Source organism: Nematolebias whitei, chromosome 15, assembly GCF_014905685.2.
Source record: "Nematolebias whitei isolate Nwh7 chromosome 15, NemWhi1, whole genome shotgun sequence".
Lineage (NCBI taxonomy): Eukaryota > Metazoa > Chordata > Actinopteri > Cyprinodontiformes > Rivulidae > Nematolebias > Nematolebias whitei.
Genome location: NC_056512.1, coordinates 7945179 through 7965007, shown reverse-complemented (window position 1 = coordinate 7965007; position 19829 = coordinate 7945179).

Sequence of the window (19829 nt, the reverse complement as noted above, 5' to 3'; positions counted from 1 at the left end):
AACCGAGCCGGTCCAGAACCGCGTCTGGACCGTCTTTAAACAGAATGAAGCGTTTTTACCCAAAACCCAGCTTTTAGTTACCATAACAGGCGTACAATTTCAGCTTTCATAAAGACTCAATGACACTATTTCAGCTTTCTGTGAGCTCCCAAGCATCACAGCCCAACACGCTTAAAACATGTAGCGTTTTGACTTCAAAGCGGCGCAGCTTGAGCTGCGTTTCAGCACAGCTGATAAACTGTTACTTTTCTTCATGCCAACATGTAAAAACAATCTTTACACGAATACACAGTCATTTATGAACCGTCACGGGCCACCAAATGTAGTATGACATATGCTGGATATATTCATACATTTTTCACGAGTTCTTCATCTTTCTGACTGTGTAAATGTCGTGTATCGAGTTTAACAGAAATGTAACGAGAGACGTTATTTATCTTTGACCCATCAAATGAATGCGGTCATTTATTTGCAGAATCAAAGTTTAACATCAAACATTTACATTAATTTGGCAAAATATGAAAACAATAACAATGGCAAGTTCACAGAAAGTGGACAATACGGCGATTGTCCTCACTTCTCAGCAGAATAACAGACATCAATCACACGGCGGTGATTGAGAACTTTGCTTCAGATATTTCTAAAATATCTGTAATGATTTTAGGAGAAAGGAGAGTTTAAGATGGAAAATGGAGATTTATCTTACAGAGAGATGTGTGAGGGAGTTTATCTGTGGGACCAGAACAACACGCTCTTTGGGGAATCAGCTTGGCCACGGTATGCTTGGTCGAAAATAGAACCTTTTACCTTGCAGATGATAATCAGCGTCGGTGCGGAGTTCCTTTCTGACTCTTTCAGCGTCTCCATGAGGACAGCCAAACCCTTAGAGAGTCGTGCGAGGTTATCCAAACAGAAGTTGTAACTCCCAAAATCCTTTCCTCATATGATTGAGCCTGTTCTGAACTCCTTCAGAACTCTCATCAGAGAGTTTTTCATCTCTCTTCTCCAGGAGAACTGTAACTCTTTGTAACTCTTTAACTCTTTTTTTCTTTAACTCTGGGGAGAACCGGGAAGTTGCCACATTTAAATGAGTTGACTTCCGGGTCATTTTAGAGCTTTCTGATTGGTGGATGGACCAGATCAGAGGTGTGGTTTGTGATGTAAGGTGTTATCAAAGTCAAGGGCAGAGAATGAGATTGTTTAAAACAGACAGAAAGATTATTTGGAGAAAACGAGACTTCGTGGAGCCTCTACTCTGATTATCTGCTGTAAAAATTAAACATGACATTTCTTCTCAGTAAACATTTTAGTTGACCGAAGCCTGAACTTTAACATACTTACAAATTTGCTCATTGAAGACAGAAAAATCAAGAAATGCATATTAACCTGATTTCTTCTTTGAATGAGGAATAAAAATCATTACTTACTGTTTATGTAAATAAAATGAGTAGTTCTCTTCAACCTGTAAACATTGAGTGAACTAACACAATTTGATTATCAAACATTTGTAAAATAGTAATGATTATAGAGGATTGTCTTTTCTACTTGATTAATTCAAGAAAGAAAGTCTCCAGATGGCTCAAACTGTATTTCTGGATGCAGATCAATGAAATAACAGTCTCTGTCCATCTGGTCAGTTTTGACATGGGCCTAGTCCACTACACACTTGTATATATCGGTTAAACAACAGTATTTTTCTCTTTCTTTATTGTAATGTGTACAGATTCCAGAAAAGGGGGACGCCCCTAGCATCAAAACACAGACTCCTGAAGTGGATTTGAGCAAAGGTTAAGGAGAAATGGGGTGATTCGGTATTTTTGAACACAACTGACTTGACTGACTGGACTGGACTTAAATAGTTTAATTGGGGTAATAAAAGGTTTCATGAACCACATGTTCTATGTCATATAGGCTTCGCCCTTTAAGGCTGTCGCTGATGGGTTTATCCCGTTATGCGCAAGCATCGTACTGAAAAAATTAGTCCACGCCCACCTGCTGTGTGGGCCCCACCCGATCCGTATAAATTACGTTAAGAGCGGGTAATCTGCTCCCAGTTTTTCTTCAGCAAGCATAATAAACAAGAATAAACTGACCTTTTTCGTCGAGATGTCCAGCTCCAGCACCATCCGTTTGTGTCCCTCGTGCAAGACCGGCTACTTGCTTAGCTTCGACCGGCACGACACCTGCGAGGGATGCCTGGGTCCCCGCCACGTCGCTCGCGCTTCCTCCTGCCGCCTCTGTGACGAGCTTCCACCGGAGGAAAGGCAGAGGAGAGCAGCCTTGTTTAAGGCTACCATCGAGGACTGCCTGTCCGTGGCGGGAGACTGTTCGCTGGACGACGCCATGGATTTCTTCGACGCCGGCTCTCGGAGTGAATCGGATGATTCCTCTGGGACCGGTGACGCTAGCAGCAGCCCCGACGCTCGTTCCCTCCCGGGGAGCGCAGTGTTGGAAAGTGGGAGGCCGAGCGGATGCTCGACTCCCCCGGGGTTTCCCGCCTCAGCGACCACATCGCTCCCTGCCGTGGGCGCGCTCCTCTCGGAGCTGCCCGCCATTATCCGGGAAGCTGCTAGCGTTAAGGGGCTCTCCGTCCCCTCACCCCCCCCGCTCAGATCGGATGATCTTGCGGGAAGGTTTGGCTCCACGCCGGCTCGCCGTCCTGATCCCATTTGGCCTCGTTTTCCTGCGGTGACAGCGTACTGGAACGAGGCCGCAGCCGGTCCTGGTAGGTTAAGGGCGCCCGTCTCCACTTACGCCCCCATCACCAGAGTGGAGGGGTTCACCGAGCGGGGTTTTCCCTCGGTACCCCCCCTTGAGCCAAGCCTCGCGGAAGCCTTCGGAGCGAAGATGTCCAGGCTGGAGAAGCGTCCCGTCCCTCCGGGGAAACACGACCAGGTGGCGACCGCGCTCTCCAACAGAGCCCACCAGTGTGCTTTTCAGGCGGCCGCGGCTAACAACAACGTGGCGCTGTTAGCATTTAGCATGTCAAAGAGGCTGGAGGCCTCAGGCCTGCCGGAGGAGACGAAGAGCTCCCTGTGTAAATCGGCAGACGCCGTCCTCAACATGTGCGCCGCTTCCACGGTTTGCCTGTCGAGGATTGCTTCATGGATGACGGTAATCCAACGCTCCATCTGGCTCCGTCACTCCCCATTGCTGCCGGAAAAGCTGCACAAGGACCTCATGGAGGGCCCCATCTCATCGGACGCGCTGTTCGGAAGCAGCTTGAAGACCATGCTGGCGAACTCCAAGCAGTCGGAGGAGATGTCGGAAGCGGTACGTCATCTCATCAAGCCGCGCGGCTCATCCCGTCCCCCAGCTCGCTGGAAGGATCGTCGAGAGCAGAGGCAGAAGCACCGACGCTCCACGGCAGCAGCAGCTTCGTCTCGCCCAGCTCCACCACCAGCCCCGCCCGCCAGAGACCACCCCTCCTCAGCCCGGCAGCCTGCACTTCAGCGCTTCCCCAGAGATCGCCTGCAGACGGCGCTCGGGCCCAACAAACCGCAGAGCTCACGAGGGAGAAGGTTTAAGAAATGACGGTCTGCGGGGGATGTGTGTATGAACGAAACAGGAAGTGAAATAAATGATTTTTCAAAAATCAGAATGCCTGTTTTTAGCCAGTCTGTAAGTTCGGATGAGCTCACAGCCGCTACACACACATCCTCCACACAGAGAGAGCCGGTGTCCTTAAATAAAGGTTTTTTAAACCCACCGCCGCTCCTTCACATGCCCAGACGCTCACGTGACACCACGGTAAGCGAAATATCTTGTTGTCAAACAGAACCGCACGATCACCACTCAAACGGTGTTAAACGCGCACCCGAGCGAGACAAGCACCGTCCATCCAAACGGCACTGTGCCGATGATGCACGCACAGCTGCCCGGCGCTCACCGGCTCACATCGGGATAAATGTGGGACCGCAGGCCGGGTCCGGTGGAGGTCCCCGCTCTCAGCAAAAACAACACACGTTTTTCCTGAATAAACGCGAACAGCCGTCATCCATCGCGTCTCAGCGATCGGCAGCTCACGGCGGCATAAGCGTGAGACAGCTGAATGAATCCAACGACGGGCCCCGCCCTCAGCGAGAGCGGCGCGCGTCCCTCCAGAGAAAACGTGCGCTCCCGCGAAGTTCACAACCTTCACTTCGACAGCACGGCGTTGACGACGTCACGCCCTCCACCTCTCAACGTTCGCACAGCGACGTTAAACGTGCAGCCTCTGGACGTCACCAGCTGACACACGCCTCGCCTCAGCACACACCGCCCCGCCCGGACATGAAGGTTGGTCCGCGATCCAGTCACAGCGCACGGGCGCGCGCAGAACAGCCCTTTCGAGGAAGCCTCGCCTTGGGTCACGCGGAAAACATTTCCGCGACGCATGACGGCGGTCGAGGCGGAGGTTTGGATGACATCCGTTCAAAACACGGCACATCATTTAAACGCACGTCCACTCCACGAACGTCACGCAGAGTGGTTAAAAACATGCTCACCGGACAGATGGATGGACAGAGTGTTATGCAAGGGTTACACGCTGCAGTTTGCAACCCGACCCCCTCCGTTCGGAGGAGTTATAGAGACGGTCCTGTCATCACCAGACCAAGTCTCAGCCTTAAATGCAGAAGTCCAGGAGCTTCTGATAAAAGGTGTAATCTCAAGAGTTCCCAACGAGGAGGAAAACACAGGGTTTTACTCACGCTACTTCCTGGTCCCCAAAAAGACCGGAGGGATGAGACCGATTCTGGATCTGTCAGCTTTCAACAAAGCGATCATGAACAGACCGTTTCACATGCTGACAACCAGACAGCTGTTGGACAACATCCAAAAAAACGACTGGTTTGTTTCCATCGATCTAAAAGATGCTTATTTTCACATACCAATCATCCAAAAACACAGAAAATTTCTGCGTTTCGCCTTTCAAGGGATGAAGTACCAGTACAACAGGCTGCCTTTCGGGTACTCCCTCGCACCTCGCACGTTCTCAAAGTGTGTGGAGACAGCCCTGCATCCACTGCACAGAGCAGGGATGAGAGTTTTGTTTTACCTGGACGACCTGCTGCTCCTGTCTCACTCCAGACAGGAAGCATTGATACAGGCTCAGGTGTTGGCATCACACCTGCTAAATCTGGGCTTCGCCATAAATTGGAAGAAAAGCTCGATTTTCCCGGCCCAGACAATTGTTTATCTGGGAGTGGAATTAAATTCAATTACCATGACGGCTCGCTTATCACAAACAAGAATCGACACTCTAAAAAACCAATTACGCCACGTAAGACCTGGCAAAGTGGTAACAGCTGTCTCCGTCATGAAGCTGTTGGGAATGATGTCATCAGCCCACACAGTGGTCCCGCTGGGTTTGTTACACATGAGGCGCCTCCAGAGGTGGTTTACGCGCCTGCGTGTGGATCCAGTAAAACAAAAGAGACGGATGATCACTGTCCCTCCCTCCGTGAGAGCAGACCTCCGACACTGGGGAAACACCCTGGCTCTGTCAGAGGGAGTCCCCGTCAGCAAACCCTCGACACACGTGTCAGTCTTCACGGACGCGTCTCTGTCAGGTTGGGGGGGGACATGCCTATCTCAAGCAGTAGGGGCGCTGTGGCCCCACCGCACATCAGCCCACATCAATGTTTTGGAGTGTCGCACAGTGCTGAATGTGATTCAGCATTTTGCTCCCGTGCTACAGAATCAACACGTGTTGATTCACACAGACAACATGGTGACTGCTGCGTACATAAACCGCCAGGGGGGTGTGCGTTCAGCCCAGATGTTACACATTGCACGGAAGCTACTGTGTTGGGCTCACCAAAATCTGCTTTCCATCAGAGCGGTTTACATACCCGGCGTTCTGAACAGAGGAGCAGACGTGATGTCCAGGGGCGGCCCACGTCACGCGGACTGGACCCTCCATCCAGACCTGATGTTTCAGACGTGGCAGAAGTTTGGCAAAGCAGCTGTGGACCTGTTTGCGACGCGAGAGAACGCTCAGTGCCAGTTATGGTTTTCCCTGAGCCCTCGAGACGATCCACCGCTGGGGGTGGATGCATTTGCCCACAGCCCGTGGCCCAAAACGCTTCTGTACGCGTTCCCTCCTCCTCCTCTGATTTTACGGTTCCTGAACCGAGTTCAGGAGGAGGGACTGACAGCTCTCCTGGTAGCTCCCGAGCGCGTGAACGCACCATGGTTCCCGGTCCTGCAACGTCTGTTGTCAGGTCGCCCGTGGAAACTGCCATGGAGGGAAGATGCTCTCCTTCAAGCAGGAGGAGCGATCAGGAGTTACCCGGAAATAGGCCAGCACCTGTGGGTCTGGCCGCTGAGCGGTCCCGCTTAGAGAGGATGGGTCTCCCTCAGGAGGTAGTGCGCACAATTCAAGATTCACGTGCTGCATCTACCACAGCCCTGTACACATCAAAGTGGACGGCTTTTCAGCGCTGGTGTACAGAGAAAGGTCTGGAGGCCACCTCATGTCCATTAGGTGGCGTGCTGTCCTTTCTTCAACAGCTGATGGATAGGAAGTTGGCGTTCAGCACGATTAAAACGTACGCTGCAGCCATCTCTTCCTGCCACGAAGGGTTCGGGGACAGAACAGCTTTTAACCACCCGCTGATGAAGCGGTTTTTAAAAGGTGTACAAAGACATAGACCGGTTTCACGCCCACTCGTTCCACAGTGGGATTTAACGCTGGTCCTGCGAGCCCTGATCAAAGCTCCTTTTGAGCCTCTGGATCAAGTTTCACTTAAATTCCTGTCTCTTAAAACAGCCCTGCTGCTGGCTTTAACATCCGCCAAGAGGGTGAGTGATTTATCTGCCCTCTCTGCCGCTCCGTCATGTCTCAGAATTCAGGCTGACGGTAGTTCAGCTGAATTAAGACCAAACCCAGCCTTTATGCCTAAAAGCATCACGAGCTCTTTTAAATCGAGACAGATATCGTTGGAGGGATTCTTCCCTCCCCCCCACAGATCAGAAGAAGAAGCATCTTTTCATCTTCTCTGTCCGGTGCGGGCGTTATCGTGTTACATAGCGCGCACAGCTGCAATGCGTCAAACTCAACATTTGTTTGTGCATTATAGAGATGCATCCGCAGGCCGCCCGTTATCCACCCAGCGCTTGTCACACTGGCTGTGTGAGGCCATTTCTGAAGCCTACAGAGCATCAGATCTGGAGCCTCCTGTCAACCTCAAAGCACACTCAACCAGGGGTATCGCATCTTCGACTGCTCTGCATAATGGTATGTCAATGCAGGACATTTGCACTGCGGCTGCATGGTCATCACCCTGCTCATTTATTCGCTTTTACCTACGTGATGTGACGGCTCATTCCATGACACATTCTGTCCTTAGTGCTCTAACAGAATGAATATTGTTGTTCTCATGGAACTCTGTTTAAGCTCACATCTGTCTGCATGCATTACAGTGTGAGATGTTATCAGCCACAAGTTGTGTCTGTGATTCGGTTCTATTGTCACTAATCAGTTCATGACTATTGTTACCAATCAGTTCACTTGTTCAATAATCAGTTCATTGATATTAATCTGTTTATACTGTTCAATCATGAATCAGTTGCTTCATGCCCCCCCCCCCCCCTCCTCTTTTCAATATCTTCCCCGTTGAAGTTTTTCCGGGGCATTCATGCTGTCAGAACGCATAGTTGCACAACATGCGTCTGTGCATGGCACACAATTACGCGATGCGTAATTATGCACATGGGGAACTGAGTGGCAAGACGTTTTTTGGGCAAGCTTCCGCTTCTTACTGGGTTCGAATGGACCCAGTGAGGCGAGGACCACATCCGCTTCGCCCTTAACCCATCAGCGACAGCCTTAAAGGGCGAAGCCTATATGACATAGAACGTTGGTTACGTACTGTAACCCCAGATTCTATGAATATAGGCGTAGCCCTTTAAGCGTCGGGCCTCACTGGCTCCTGAATAGCTGAAGAAAAGAATAAGCTATTTGGGAGCAGATTACCCGCTCTTAACGTAATTTATACGGATCGGGTGGGGCCCACACAGCAGGTGGGCGTGGACTAATTTTTTCAGTACGATGCTTGCGCATAACGGGATAAACCCATCAGCGACAGCCTTAAAGGGCTACGCCTATATTCATAGAATCTGGGGTTACAGTACGTAACCAACGTTTTTTCTTTCTTTTTCTTCCTTGCTCTTGCTCCCCTCTTTCGCACAGACAGGTACCTGGAGGGAAGATTAAATTCTGTTATTATTATTATTATTAAATTGAGGTTGTTGGCGCAAGCGTTTAATGAAGTTACTTCCACAGGCTCCAGGAGGAGGGAGGCTGGCGTGGGGGATTACTTATTGCAGGATGTTGTTGTGTATGGGTGTTGTATTATTATGTTTAACTTTGCTTATTGTAGGTAGACCTGTTGACTGCAAAGGCTTGGAAGGGTGGAAGACGGTACGAGAGTACACAGGTATCCCTGGAGAAGTCTTATATGTACCTCATTTCAGTTTCAAGTGTATAGATGAATGTAAGAATAGCATTGTATTTCAGTTTTACAAGTTCTGTTTTATTATAACATTACAGTGTAAGAGTACACACTAGCAGTAGCAATAATGACCATCAGGGTGTCCCATAATTAAGAAACAGGTTTTACTCACTAGGAAGTAACCCCAGTCATTTTTTCCAGGCCCACAAATGGGTCATGGATCCCACAGATAAAATAATCAAAAGGCCATACAGGGTGTTTAACAATTCGCAAGCTTTGGTGTCCAGCTTTTCTCATCAGGAGGGAGAATCTCTGACCGAGGAGATTGATTACATACCATCACACTGGACTGGGTCCTGCTAAAAAGAGGGACAGGACGCCACCAGGTGGTGGAGAGAACATCACACGCCATCGGTCTCCAGAAGGAGAGTGACACCTGTTACGACCACAACCAGTGCGCCCCTGCAGAGGAGCTGAATCGATCGCTGGACCAGATGGAGGCTGATCTGCTGGAACATCAGGAGTACAGCTCCCCACTACACCTGGAGGAGGTGACCGGACCTTCTTGGGAGCTCACTCTTTGCCCCTTTGTTCTGGTAGAAAAAGGCAGTAGCAAACATTGGAGAAGAAGTCTCCGCTCTGCCTAAGTCGGTCAGTCAGGTGGAACGGGGAAGGATAGAAGGAAGATTCCCAGACCTGACCGTGAAGAACAGAAGACGCGTCAAACCGATTTTAGTTTTGTCCCAATGCACACACACGTCATTTAGAAGGTCTGATCAGACTGATAAATGGTTCTGAGGACTTTACATGAAGATATCCCCACGGGCCGAATCCCGCCGAGCACCAAAAGGACCCTTGTGGACGAACAAGGCCTCCCACCGCAAGCTCAAGAACCGAAGACCTGCTAGATAGTCCTGTTTAAATTGAGTGTTTTGTCTTTTCCTGTTTAACATGAGTGTCTTGTCTTTCCTTTCAGTCATTCTGAAAAACAACCAGAGAAGGGTCGTGGATTCAATTGGAAACTCTTAACTATTCAAAATTTTACTCCATTCAATTGGGCATTTAATCATTCTAAAATCCCACGAGGTATTTTAAAGGTGGTTTAACAGGAGGTCAATTTTGGTATTAGGGTAGAGTTTTACTTATTTTAGTGTGTTGGGTATTTATCTTTTACTCGGAGGGTTGTATTTTATTTTGTTTTTGTATTTTTATAAAGGTTTAAGCATTTGGTATTTTTTACAGTTTTTGAAGGGTTTGAACCAGGGATCTGGTCCAGGACCCCTGGATGGTTGCAGTAAGTTTGGGTCACTTCCATCTGGACAAATCCAAAAGGGTGTGATCTCCCATGAATATGGGGAGATCAAAAGAGATCTAAGAGATCTAACCCTAACCCTTCCCCGACATCTATTAACATTCTGTTGTAGCTTACTGTGACGATTAACCCCGTGTCCTCTCACCTAAACCGACCCTGTATCAAACAATGATTAAACGATTAAATGTTAATTGTTATTATCATAAGGACCTGAGGGATTTTATTTAGTTAAACTATATTAAGTCTAAATTAAAGAAATGTGTTCTAGCTTTATTTATGTTAATCAGTGTGTATGTGAACTTGTAAAATTATCATTAGCTAATATAAGATTATATGTAAAGGTAAAATAGTTAGAATTAGTAAACATTTTCTATAAATATAGTTCAACCCTTGAAGAAAGGCACGCACACACTTTGTATAACATGACATTTGAATGCTTGATAGGAAATATAAAAAGGTATAAAAATATGAAATCCAACAATGGCGATGGAGAGAGGAACATGTTGGTGGTACTCAGTGGTTTTCTGATCCAGGTTGATGTTTGGTGATTGTAGGAACAAGAGCATACCAGGGCAAAGTCACAGAGGACAAGGAGGTCTTGGAAGACTTGAGGAAGCAGGACAAGGAAGTCACTGTAGAAAATCACAAAGGTTAGTCAAAATGTTAGGAAACAAGTTTACCGGCTGTCCAATACTTACTATATGGTATCATAATGTTCCAGCGTAGGAAAAACGTCTGGCAGGAGCTTAAAAAGTCTGTAGAGTAGTCCTCCATATCAGGTTCATATGTGGCGTGCCGGCTGAATATGATGAGTGGCAACTGTGGAGAAAGCGATTTTGGTTGGAAACCTCAGACTCCCACAAATTTACTCAAATGATGTGGGTGGTTGGTTTACAAATATTTATGCCAAGTGGCCATCTTGGATTTTGATGTAACAATCCAATTATCTATGGTGACCTTTCTTTTGTCTAGATTGTGTCATGTCAGTTCACAAGACAGACAGACATATATGGCAGCAGCCATCTTGGATTTTGATGTAGCAATCTAATTTTTGAAAGGAACTTTTCTTACACCTAGATACCCACACACTAAAATGGAAATTGGTACCTCACTTACTTTTTACATTTTATCATGAACTCACCATGCACAGATGGACAGGTGGATTCTTTAATTCAACCTTTATTTATACAGGTTAGTCTAAATGAGTCGCAAGTATTCATTTACAAGAGAGCCCTGGATGAATGGTATTTCCAATTCCCCCCTCTTTGCTCCGCAATGGGTGGTGGTGTGTGTGTGTGTATGTTGGGGGGGGGGGGGGGGGGGGTGTCATATTTTACAATAAAAAAGTTAACTTTTTTATTATGTTAACAGCATGATGGGAATCTCTCCTGTAGAGCGCCCCAAACACAACAAAATTCTCCCCTAAACAAAGTGTTTATATGAAATAAAAATTTTGCACATTATTTAATTAATTAATTACACATCAGTATACAAAAACAAAAAAAAAAACACACAAACAAAAAACATGCAGGAAGGTTGTATAACATATTTGGTTGGTGTATTTGTTATTTCAAGGCACACTGACCTACAGTGCACATCTTGTTAGACGGCCACTTCATCATGTTGAATTACAGGCCAAGTATCTGTTGAGGGGATGCATACCACCATCATCTTTCATGCCAGAGTTTTAGACTAAAATCATGTTATCAAAAAATAAAACATAGCTGTCTTTATCAAACCTTGTAAATTGTCGTAATGGTGGTTGGTGAGGGGTAAACCCAGGGGTACAGGCAGACAATCCAGGACTCAGAAGATGAATAAAATAATTTATTAATAATAACAAAACAACAGCTGACGGGGCAGCAAATTTACATAATCCATGGGAAATGCAGAGGACCAAGGTGACAGGAAGCAATACCAAGACGAAGGACTAACACAGAGACACAGACTTATCTACACCGACAAACGAGACAAAACACCTGTGAGGACACACAGCTGAACCACATCAGGGAAATGACAAACCAGGAAGCCAGGGAGTGCAGGAACAGACACACAACACTAGATGGAAAACATAAACCCTATAGATAAACAGAAACTGAGAAGAAGGACAAGACAAAAAACACAACACAAGATGGGGCTAAACCCATGAAACAGACCAATCCCTACATAAATTACATGCAGAATCATATAGTTTTGGGAGACCATGCAAAGATGTTTTATCTATGCATCGTAAATGACTTAGCTACTACCACGTCAAACCTGAGTTCATTATCTGTAATTTGACAAATTTAAGTCATAGCCATTTTATCTTGTCAGTAAGTTTAATTTCCTGTGGCAGATAGCTTGAGTTTGTTTGACTACAAAAGTTATTTAACGGATTTATAGTAAATCTAAACATTAGCTTTAGTGAATTTCATTAAAATCTGTCCAGTGGTTCATGAGATATGCTAACAGACTAATAAGATTGACTCCAAAAGTAAATACTCTAATTTTAAGCAAAAATGTTTAACGATATTAAAATCATGTCAAATGTTAATCATCATTAAGTTCAAGTGAATAGCTCTCAGATCATGAGAGTGATTATGCTCAGCTACAACACAATGTTTTAATTCAATAATCCTTACCTGTGGTGGTCATCTTCATTTGAGTTGACTTAAAAAGCTGACTGGAGTCCTGTTTGGGTTTCTTCTCTGCTTGGACTCCAGTCTCCAAACTCAGGACAGGACTTCAAACAGGACTCCAGTCAGCCATCAGGTGAAAAGGAGGAACCCAGACCCAGACCAGTGGTCATTCCGTATGTTGAGGGAGTATCAGAGAAACTGAGACGTTTATTTTCTAAACATAACGTCCCAGTGGCTTTTAAACCCCAAAATACATTACGGCAAAGACTGGTTCATCCCAAAGATCCAGTCCCTCGGCACAAACAGAGTAATATTGTGTATGCTGTTCAGTGTCAGGAGGGCTGTGATCAGTCTTACATCGGGGAAACAAAACAGCCACTGGCCAAAAGGATGGCCCAGCACAGAAGATCAACATCATCAGGCCAGGATTCTGCAGTCTACACTCATCTCCAGGCCAGCGGTCAATCTTTCAGGGATGAAGATGTTCACATCCTGGACAGAGAGGAATGATGGTTTGAGAGAGGAGTAAAGGAGGCCATCTTTGTGAAAAGAAATCGTCCATCATTAAACAGGGGTGGAGGCCTCCGGGTTCAACTGTCCCCCTCTTACAATGCTGTGATTGCTAGTATCACTCAGCCCTCTGTGAATAGTAAACAGCCATCAGTGTGCTAATGATCCATTGTTAGGCGGATGGTCCTTCTTGACCATGTGAGCAGCTGGTTTTGGTTGTCAGCAGCAAACTGGTTGATCCACTCTGAGAAGGTGCTATTTAAGAGACTGAGCTGAAAACAGCACCTCAGACTGAGGAAGTCTCTTGGATGAGAGACGAAACGTTTCTATATTTTTTTTGCTTTGTTTTGTTTTTAATTTTTTTTTGAATGTCCAGAGGACCAGATGCTGATTGATCACGTACAATAAATCTGGTACATATTGGATGATATTTCACTGAGATATAACCGTAGGGATAATGTAGGGGCACACTGGAGTCAAAACTTAAACAACAATACCAGAGTGTCTAGAAGTAGACACTAATGACGCACCAAAAATCTGGCCTAGATTGGATGATATATCACTCAGAAATAACCGATTAAATAATCTAGGGGGCGCACTTGAGTTATATGATAAACCGCAATATCAATGGGTCTAGACATGCTCACTGATTATGCCCATAAACCTGGTTCCGATCGAATGATGTATCACTGAGATATAACTGTTGGAATAATCTAGGGGCGCACTTGAGTCAAATGTTAAAGAACAGTACCAATGTGTCTATAAGTGCTCACTGATCAAGCACAATAAATCTGATACATATTGGATGATATTTCACTGAGATATAACAGTTTGAATAATCTAGGGGGTGCACTGGAGTCAACTGTTAAATACCAACACAAATGTATATATAAGTGCTCACTGATCCCACACAAAAAATATTCATTCATTCAACCTTTATTTAGACAGGTAAATCCCATTGAGCCTCGATGACTCATTTACAAGAGACACCTGATTTCAACAAAGAATGATGACAACAATGCACAACAGCGACAACAATAAACAGTTATAAAAAGTCATTCAGATTTTTTTTTAACAAATAGGATGGCTAAAAAAAGAAACGTAACAAAAAACAGCTAGATTCTAAGGTGAATGTAGAAAACTAAAAACAACACAAAAAATATGGTGCAGATTGGATAATATATTATTGAGATACAACAGTTTGAATAATCTAGGGGGCACACTTGAGTCATATGTTATGGTAAATGGATTGTACTTATATAACACCTTTCTATCTTACTTCAAGATACTCAAAGCGCTTTACATTACAATATGTGTCCTCATTTACCCATTCATAGCACTCTACTAGATCTCTATAAAGCTTATTGAACAACTCATTTTAAAGAGACTAATCAGTGCTTTGAGAACACATTCATACACTGATGGGACACACGTCAGAGGCAATGAGGGGTTCAGTGTCTTGCCCAGGGACACTTCGGCATGTGACTGCTGGTGAATTCAAACCCCCATCTCTTGCATTGGTGGACAACTGCTCTAACCACTCAGCCACAGCCACCCATGTTAAAAAGCAATACCAATGTGTCTAAAAATGCTCACAGATTACGCACCAAAAATCTGGTGCAGATATGATGTACCATTGAGATATAACTGTTGGAATAATCTAGGGGGCACACTAGAGTCTAATGTTAAATCACAATATCAATTTGTCTAAAAGTCCTCACTGATGACACACAATAAATCTGGTGCAAATCGGATGTTGTATCACTGAGCTATAACTGTAGGTGGCGCTGTGGAGGCTATTGGCCACTTATCATGGATAACTGTTCAAGGGGTGGATAATGGTCGATCATAATGATTTTGTTGCACCTCGGCTGAAATCTGTGCAATTTAGAGCCAAACGTATTGTAACGGCGTCACTTCTTAATTCGCCACGCCCACATCCTCCAGCAAAAACTGTTTGCAATTTAAATCAAGTCAGACCATATTATCCAGCTTCTAATACAGGATCATCCTGATTAGGTCAATGGTGTCAAAGAGGGAGCATTCCGATTTAAAAAAGAGACTTACTGTTCTGAGGGGGCGGAGATTTGATGACGTCAAAATATGACCACAGTAAATTGTCGGGCATCCAACTGAGATGAGTCATGCCAGGTTTCGTGCATTTCAGTACTTCAATGTGAAAGTTACATTGTTTGGAATTTTATGGTGTGAAGCGTAACTTTGAGGCCTGGCCACGCCCCTGTAACATATACGAAAACGCAAGCTTTTGATAACTTTTACTCCCCAATGTGTTAAGGGCATATCAACCAAGTTGGAAGGCAATCACTCAAAATTCCTAGGAGGAGTTCGTTAAAATTCGCCATTAGAAATGCAGAACAAATGACCCTTAGACCCAAAATGGCCAACTTCCTGTTGAGTTTGGACCAGGGCTCCAAGAGACTTTTTCATTGAGAAGATACAGATGTTCACCGAGTTTTAGAATTATTTGTCCAAAAATGGCTTGGGTTTGAGGTTTTAAAATGTTCTAGGGGGCGCTCTGGATGCTATTGGCCACTTATCATGGATTCCTGTTCAAGGGGTGGATAATGAGCGATCATCCTGATTTTGGTGCACTTCGGTTCAAAACTGTGAAATATAGAGCCAAACGTATGGCGACGTTATTACGTCTTACTTTGCCACGTCGCGCCGCCAACATGCTCCACCCCAAACTGTCAGTGTTGGAAAGCAAGTTACACCAACATGTATTCGGTCACTCGACACACTATCATGCTGATCAGGTAACAGGGGTCAGAGAGGGATCATTCAAAGTAAAACTTTATACTTCCTCTTGTCAGGGGGCGTGGCTTAAGTTGTGTCATATGACCATTCAGTCTTTCAGGGGACGATGTGGATCAATCACTGAAGGTTTGATGTCTCAGACAGTTTTCTTGCAGGAACTATTAGCATTTCGTTTTTCAAAGCAAGATGTCAAACTTCGAGGTCTGGCCCCGCCCCATCAGCATATTCCGAAACGATCCGTTTAGATAACTTTGCGTCCTCCATGCCTTTTGATCCAAATGGCCAAGTTTGAAATAGCTTGAGCGAAATCCCTATAATAATAATAATAATACTTTATTTATAAAGCCCTTTAAGACAACCACAGCTGCCACAACGTGCTGTACATATAAAATCAAGAACATTTAAACACAAAAAATATTTGTTAAAACATTAAGATCAATAAAAATAATAAAAAACAGAATCTAGGGGGCGTGGCGGTGCAATGAGCTGTTGCTGAGAACTAGGAAGAAACTGTGCGTGAGTATTATGATAAAACTTTGGTAAGTTCGTATTTATTTAAATAAAAACTGTTTAATTAAATATAAGATCATTAAGAAAGTCCTAAATATTACTAACAAACTTTTTTGATTCAATCAAACAAACTGGACGAGGAGACCTTAGAAAGCCTGGAATCGTTTGTTGACGAGTGTTTTTACAGCTTGGTCATGGGTAAACCTAAAGATACATCCGGTGCTGCTAGCGATTCAGCTAACATCCCCACAGCTAAGCGGCATCGACAGGGAAGCTCAGACAGCGTTACGGCACCGTCTCCTGATAATTCAGGTATAAAGGAGATATTGGAGTCAATTGACCAGAAGCTAACTAGCTTGGACGCGCGACTAGCGTTAGTAGAGATAATACATAAAGAGTTTCAAGGCCTCAGGGAGTCTTTAGAATTCAGTCAACAACAGGTAGCATTACTTGCTAATGAAAATCAGGAGCTGAGAGGAACGGTTAAACAACTCACCGAGGAGATGACGCTGCTATCCGGGGATAATAAAAAAATCAAAGAATCGATCCTGGATATCCAAGCCCGGAGCATTCGGGATAACCTCGTCTTCTCGGGAATACCGGAGCGAGCAGACGAGGACCCTGAGGCTTCCGTCCGTGACTTCTTCCAGAACCAGCTGAAGTTGCCGAGTGACGCGGTTAAATCCATCACTTTTCACCGAGTCCACCGCCTCGGAGGTAAGAAGCCTGGAAGCAATCGGACGCGGCCGATTGTAGCTAAGTTTGAGCACTATAAACAAAAAGAACAGGTAAAAAGCCGAGGTAGGGAACTGCGTGACACGAACTTGAGCATGAACGACCAATTCCCTGCAGAAATTCTGAGTAGAAGGAGGGTCCTGTTCCCGATTAGGAAGAAAAATATAAACGAGGGCAGAAGAGCTGCTGTAGCTGTGGACAAACTTTACATCAATGGTCAGCTGTTTAGAGATCCAGAGGTTACTCCCTGGCTCTATTAATAATATAAATAAGGTAAGTATGATTTTCAGTTGCTAATTTTACTTAAAATTTATTAGCAAGCATATATATTCATATTACTTACCAGATATATATGTAATTTTTCAGCACAGCTGGGTTGGTGGGTTACACAGATGGTGGTGGTACACGGTGGCATGGCACTTAATATGGTAAGGGGGTTCTTTTTTTATTTTTTCTTCTTTTATCTTTACGTGTTTATTATCATTTCACTTTCTTTTTTTTTTTGTCTCTATTTTTCTGACTCAACAATTATTAGCACACAGGCACAAAGGCTTATATATATCCATATACATACATACAAATACCTCATAAAGGAATACATCCATGATTTACCTTCAAAAACAGCACTTAGTTTATCTATAAATCATAAATAATCAATCATTAAGGATTATGTTATTGTCTGGGTGTTTTACTATTTTTGATATTTGTGATAATGGGTGTGGTTTAATTATATTTTCACAAACACAAATATGGGCATCTTAAGGTTTGTCACATGGAATATTAATGGAGCCGGTAGCCAACATAAATAATAGAATCTTTAGCCAGATTAAAAGATTAAAGGCAGATGTTGTATTACTCCAAGAAATTCATAAATTACCGTCAACTGTGGATGAGCTAAAATCTCCTGAGTTTCCTGATGTATTCTCAGCCTGCTATAACTCAAGACAGAGAGGAGTAGCAATATTAATACATAAAAATGTGAACTTCACAATATTAGACACAGTTATGGACCCGCAAGGTAGATATATAATATTAAAATTATCCATACTCAGTCAAAAATATTGTATTGTTAGCTTATATGGGCCAAATGTGGACGATGCCGCTTTTTTTCATGATCTCTTCTCTACTCTATCAAATCACATGGATTGCTCGCTGGTACTGGGAGGTGATCTTAACTTTGGTCTAGATAACAAAATAGTCAGGCTGAATGCAGTAGGAGCTCAACGCAGTTGGCAATCCATAAATGTAGTTAAACAGTACATGAGTGATTATGGACTCTGCGATGCATGGCGGTCTCTTCACCCTAATAGTAAAGAGTATTCTTTCTTTTCACATGTGCATCACTCTTACTCTCGTTTGGATTATTTTATAATCAGCAACTCATTGCTGACCAACATTTCAGACACTAAGATACACCCTATTGCTGTCAGCGATCATGCACCAGTTACTTTAAATTTAGATAATAAGAAAGAAATCTCAAAAAGTATAAACTGGAGATTAAATACCTCACTGCTTATGGACGAAGAATTTATACAATACTTTAAAAATGAATGGACATCGTATTTAGAGTTTAATGACTTGCCAGGTACATCAGCGTGTACACTCTGGGAGGCTGGGAAAACAGTTATGAGAGGGAAAATAATATCCTACGCGACAAACAAAAAGAAAAAAGAAAATAAACGTATTGAGGAATTAGAAAAATCTATCAAATTATTAGAAAGTTTACAAGGAGAGGAAACACAGAAAAAACTACGCAAGATAAAATTAGAACTAAATGAATGTATTGACAAAAAAAAACAAATTCTTGGTACAAAGACTTCGCATAGAACATTTTGAACACAGTAATAAATCAGGTAGCTTTTTAGCTAATCAACTCAAATTAAATAAAGAAAAAACGTCTATATATGGTATTAAAGACACAAATGGTAACATAACTTATGAGGAGGAAAAAGTAAATAGTGTTTTTAGAGATTTCTATAAAACTCTATACACTCCACAAATAAATCCAACGGATGAAGATATTAATCAATTCTTGGAGAGAGTAATACTTCCAAAACTAGACAGTAGTCAATCTTCAGAACTAGACTCACCATTAACATCAGATGAGCTCCGTGAAGCCATTAAAAACATGCCTAATAAGAAATCTCCAGGCCCAGATGGATATCCAGCAGAATTTTATAAAGAGTTCTGGAACATCCTGGAACCAATATTTCACAGAATGCTACATGAGTCAGAAGAAAATGGCAGGCTTCTAACACATATGGATTCAGCCAACATTAGTCTACTATTAAAACCAGGCAAAGACCCAGTACTACCTACCAGTTATCGCCCCATCTCTCTTATTAATGTGGATGTTAAAATAATTAGTAAAGTCCTCTCTAAAAGATTAGAGAAAATAATTCCTCTCATTATTCATCCTGACCAAACTGGATTCATAAAAGGAAGACACTCGACCACAAACACACGCATATTATATAACTTAATAGAGTATTCATATAGTAAAAATACTGAAACAGCTATTTTGTCTTTGGACGCAGAAAAGCATTTGATAGGGTAAACTGGAATTTTTTATTTGCTACATTGAGTAAATTTTGTTTTGGGGACCATTTCATTAATTGGTTAAAAACATTATATAACTCACCAAGAGCATGTGTCAGGACAAATAATCAAATATCTTCAAGCTTCTGTTTACAGAGGGGCCCAGGCAGGGATGTCCACTTTCACCTGCCCTATTTGCTATTTTTATTGAACCTTTAGCAGCAGCAATAAGACAAACTGCTGATATTAAAGGTATACTGTGTAGAAATATAGAACATAAAATTAGTCTTTATGCTGACGATGTTTTACTTTTTCTTCAGAACACAGAAAATTCAATATCTAATGTTATCGAATTAATAAACTCGTTCTCAAAAGTTTCTGATTATT